Below are 5,451 nucleotides of genomic sequence, written 5' to 3' on the forward strand. Positions count from 1 at the left end.
AAATGGTAATGTATATGCTTCAATGCTCCTCTCTTGATTCATCCATCCTCTCCTTCTCCCACTGTGTCCACAAGTCCATTCTCGATGTCTGCGTCTCTTTCCTGTCCTCAGATAGGTTCATCAGTACCATTTTTCTAGATTCCACATATAACATACACTTTTTTTGACCCACTTCCTGATTTTGCTGTTTTTCAAGCAGTTTCTGTTTCTTGAAATGACAGAGATAGTACGGTTGCTTTGCAGAGGTGTGTTGGTTCCCGCCGTACACATGCATGTACATGTAATGCACCCCCTCTTGGTTGGACTCCTCCCCGTTTCGGTCACCTCGGAGCATCGAGTAGACTCCCCTGTGCTACGCCTGGTTTCTCTGAAATGCCCGGCATGTGCTACTATGTTTACTTTGGGGGCTGTCCCCTTCAGAATCCCGCTGTCACACGATTCTGGGTTGTGGGCGCGAGTGGCAGGGAGAGCTCTGGTGTGGGTGAAAGCGCTGGCTTTCCCAGGAGAGCCAGGCGGGTCTCCTGGGCTCAGTCTGGCCCTGGCTGTGGGGAGTGATGAGAAGCGACACGGCTGAGCACAGGGGTGCCAAGGGGCCTGGAGAATCCCCTGCTGGACCATCCCGTCGTTGAAGACAGGGTGAGCTGCAATGTGTGTGTCTCATCACGGGCAAGCCTCATGAAACACGCTATGAGTTAGAAATATTTGAGGCTTATCTTTATGAGCTGCTTCTTAAACTGAGAGTGGAAAAGAGCAACTTTGGTGTAAAATGAAAGTTCAATGCTATGAGCAGGTGAATCTCTATTGCTTGTCTTTGGGGACTGAAAAAACCTCTGTCCTTCTTTTGTCTTTTTCTTTTTTTAAATTTCTAATGAATTTGACAAAGTGGTATCTTTGCACAGTTGCTGTTTTGTCTCCTTTTCCTTCGTCTCTTGAGCAGCACAGTTATTTATAAAACAGAAGTCTGCAGTGATGTTGACCTTACTTCCAGTGGTCTGGGTCCAGCTGGGTGCACTGGTGGGGCTCAAGTAGAAGGACGCCTGAGGTCAGCCGGATGCAGCCCTGGCTGGGGACAGGGCAACTGCGGGACATAGACAAGGGCTGCCTCAGTCCCACTGGGGGTTATGTGACTTGCTTCACTGGCTTCATTAGTGTCCCTGTCCCTGAAACATAACGTGAGGAGTTTAAACTGACTGGAGTGAGCCTTTCGTGGGCACTGAAACTCAAGGTCCGCTCTTCTCCTGGATTCCCTTTCATCTCTGCTTTCCCTTGAACATTCTTCATCATCACAGACGTTATCTACTGTCAAGAGAGAGTCCTTCACATTTATGTTGGTTATTGTTGGCAAAGTTGCATTTATTTATTTATTTTTTTAGCATTTATGCTGAATGCCACTTGTGATATTAAAAAAAAAAATTGGTGCTTGGAGTTCTCTTGATAAGCGTTCTGATCTGAATTTATCAGCAAACCAGAGGAATCTTGCCGTGGAGTTTATGTTGTTTACTCTGGGAAAAAGTGAAAGTGAGAATGTTAGCTGCTGAGTCGTGTTCGACTCTGTGACCCCATGCACTGTAGCTGGCCAGGCTCCTCTGTCCATGCGATTCTCCAGGCGAGATTACAGGAGTGGGTTGCCATGCCCTCCTCTAGGAGATCTTCCCGTCCCAAGGATTGAACCTGTGTCTCCTGCATCGTAGGCAGATTCTTTATCGTCTGAGTCACCAGGGAAGCTACTCTAGGAAAGGAGGGGGCCTAGCTCATAGCTCCTCAACAGGGACCCCGACTGCTATCCCTGGAGAACAGTTGTTGATGATTTGACTACCTTGAGCTGAAATTCTGTGCTCTCGCTCTTAGGAGCTCCCCTCCACCATCAGAGCCCCACACTCTTTGTATCAATTCACAATATAGTACAGTCTTAGGTCATATCAGAAATTGGGTGTGGGTGAAACCAGGAAGGACGTGGGAAAGAACTATATTTCAGAGACCAGGCAGATCTGTTAGGGAGGGCAGGTCATGCATCCCAGAGGTGGGGGGTACCGTTAGGCAGGAAGGTGCTTGGTGGCCTCTGGTCCTATGCCACTTGGCTTCATGTCACCTCTCTAGCACTGATTCCCACCGTGTTCATTTGACATTGTGCTCCAACCCTCTCAGCTTTCTTTTACTCTCTCTAACGTGCAGTCCTCCGCTGCCTCAGGACCTTTGCACGTGGTTCCTTCAGCACTTGTCTGCCTACCTTCCTCCCATCCCTCTCCGGCTCTCTCAGCGTCGCCTTACTTCACTCCAACCCCATAGGTCAGATCCCCTGTGATGTGCTTTCTGGCAGCCTGGGCTTTTTCCTTCTTGGCATTTAGAGTAGTTAGGAATTACATGTTTCTTTGTTTGGTTTTCAGCTTTTTGTCTCTAACCATGAGGGCAAAGACAGTTTCACTGCCTGCGGCAGAGAGCAGAGTGCTCGGTGCAGAGAGTGTTCAGTAAGCATGAGTCTGGATGGACCAACGGGAAGAAAGAATGGCTCCTTGGTGGTCTCAATGTCTGTGATGGTGCAGACCTTGGTGGTCTTGTCCCTCCGATGGTGGACTAAAGGGGAGAAGGTGATGATACAGAAAGAAAATACAGTAACTGAAAAATATTTTGTTTAAGATACAAGTACATGCATCCCCATAAGCCAGCCCCCTGTGAAACTTTAGTATAAAACATTTCAGACAGAAGCGCTAAGGCTCAGGAAAAAAAATTGAAAGGAGAAGAACATCTGTTTCTCAAATTTCCAGTTTCAAATGTGATGACTTGAAAAGAGAGTATTTTGACCCACGTCATTTTTACTCTCTAGCTGTGTTGGTGAAGGACCAGCATTCTGAACCTAGGGAGGCTGAACGCCTGAGCTCCATCTCCTCAAGAGTTGCCTCCTGCCTCTTCTGCAGGGTTTAGAGTTGGATCCTTGAAAAGGTTGCAAGTCTTCTTTCTAGTACCAGCAGGGTGGCCTATGCTCCCCAGAAGCAGATTCTGAGACCAAGGTCCACGTGCAGGAGATTTACTGAGGACATGACCCCAGGAAAAACCAGTAAGGGGGTGGAGAGGCAAGATGGGGAGGGTGAAAGAGAAAAGCAAGGATGGCATTTCAGCTCGATCCCACCAGTGGACTCAGAGTTTGTCCTCACACAAGGCAAGGGAGCTGTGCTTTCGTGCTTACCTGTCATTCTCCAGACTCCAGTAGCCTGAGGTGTCACCTAAGAGAGGTCCAGGTGCAGACTGTCGGAGGCCAAAGAACACAGTGGCCAGGGGAAGGGCAGTCAGGAAAGAGAAGGGAGACTGAAGAGGGCAGGAAGCGCTGACGGTGTCTGGGAGAGATGAGAAATTATGCTGCAATGCAGTAAACAGATCTCACATGAAAGCATGTTACCATGCTTTCTCATTAGTTCTAATAACATACTGTTTATTTAAGCTGACTCTATGGGCTTCCCCAGTGGTGCTAGTGGTACCTGCCAATGCAGTAGACACAAGAAACATGGGTTTGATCCTTGGTCAGGAAGATCCCCTGGAGGAGGGCATGGCAGCCCACTCCAGTATTCTTGCCTAGAGAATCCCATGGACTGAGGAGCCTGGCAGGCTACAGTCCATAGAGGTGCAAAGAGTCGGACAGGACTGAAGTGACTTTGCACACATGTATGTGTCAAATATTGCGTGAGTGCTTTACATATATTATCTCTAGTTATTATGATATTCCTATAACAAGGTTACTATAATTACTCTTCTTATTGTAGGGGTGAGTAAACTGACTTCCTTTTTAGATATTTGACATACAACTTTATTCTGCTTCCAAACGAAAAGGAATGGGAATGACAGTAACAAACAGGATTTCACCTCTCAGTAATGTCATGTGACTCTGCTGCTGCTGCGGCTAAGTCACTTCAGTCGTGTCCTACTCTGTGTGACCCCATGGACAGCAGCCCACCAGGCTCCCCCATCCGCGGGAGTCTCTAGGCAGGAACACTGGAGTGGGTTGCCATTTCCTTCCCCATGTCATGTGACTACAGCAGTTTTATATTTGAAACTCAAGGAGGAAACAACTGTGTTCCAAATCACCTAAATATGCAGGTCCAAAAAACGAGTTTTCTTTTAACTGGCACATTCACTCCAAAGCCCATCCACCTCCTCAGAATCCAAACATTAAGCACGTGTTCTAGTTAGCTCTATAACAAAGTGGCAAACACGCTGCACCGCTCTTGCCTATAAAACTAGACTTCTGACACTGGGCCCCAGCTTCACCTTCTCACAGGTCATCACCTTCATCTGTGCAGCCTCTAAACCATGCTTGTCCTGCAGCGCCAAGGCTGGGTCCCTGACCGCCTCTGGCGGGGCAAGAGCAGGCGTGGCGACAAACTCCACAGTAGGGTCTCCGATCAGTTTTCTAGCAAGCCAGAAAGAGGAAGGGCTCTTCAAAACTGTAGTGACTTTTGGCAGAAATGTCATAGTTCTGAAGAGCCTTCTTTCAGTGGAAGACAGATGAGTTTGCCTCAGCCTTTCTGTCCTTAATATCTGCTTTGTTGCCACACGACACCATCGGGATGTTCTCACACACTCGTGCCAGATCTCTATGCCAGTTAGGCACTTTCTTGTAAGTAACTCTTTTTTCCCCCCCCCCATTTATTTTTATTAGTTGGAGGCTAATTACTTTACAATATTGTAGTGGTTTTTGCCATACATTGACATGAATCAGCCATGGATTTACATGTGTTCCCCCTCCCACCTCCCTCCGCATCCCATCCCTCTGGGTCTTCCCAGTGCGCCAGCCCTGAGCACTGGTCTCATGCATCCAACCTGTAACTCTTGATGTTACACCAAACACTGTAACAGCACGCTGAGTTTGTATATAATAGCCACCTGTCAGTCCACCAGATTTCTCCTGACCGGCTGTATCCCATACGCTGAACGTAATAGGTCCTCTGTTGGTATGGGACACAAGAGGATGGACCTCAACACCCAAGGTAGCTACATACTTTTTCTCAAATTCATCAATCAGATGATGTTTCACGGATGTAGTTTTTCCAGTACCACCATCACCAACCAATACCAGTTTGAACTGATCTTGGAGTTCTCCTTGGGCAGCCATCACGATGTTACAGAAGTGTCTCCGCACCTGTCTGACTGAGCAGAACTGACTTTAAAGAATTCAAATGGCTTGCCCAAATTCTCGCAGATAGAAGTAACTTTCAGACCTAGGCTGCCAGGACCATAACTCCAAACTTTCAAGCAATACCTTAAAGCTGCCATTACTCTCCCAGGCAAATTCAGAAGGACATGGATGGATGTAAGTACTCCTCCTGAGGCTCAGCATTAATACAGTATTTTAACTCCTCTGATGGTTTGATAGGGCCACCTCACTCTCCATTTGTTGAGAGCCTGCCTTTGGATAAAGAGGAAGAGGGCAGGATGGAGGGAGCACTGTGGGGACTTTAGTGA

At 47.7% G+C, this 5,451-nt stretch overlaps 1 pseudogene; it reads right to left on the bottom strand.

Moving 5' to 3' along the window:
* Positions 1–978: 978 nt before the first annotated feature.
* On the bottom strand, positions 979–5,101 carry LOC133067134 (GTP-binding nuclear protein Ran-like; annotated as a pseudogene).
* Between the last annotated feature and the right edge of the window lie 350 nt (positions 5,102–5,451).

The sequence above is a fragment of the Dama dama genome, chromosome 12 (assembly GCF_033118175.1).
Source record: "Dama dama isolate Ldn47 chromosome 12, ASM3311817v1, whole genome shotgun sequence".
NCBI lineage: Eukaryota > Metazoa > Chordata > Mammalia > Artiodactyla > Cervidae > Dama > Dama dama.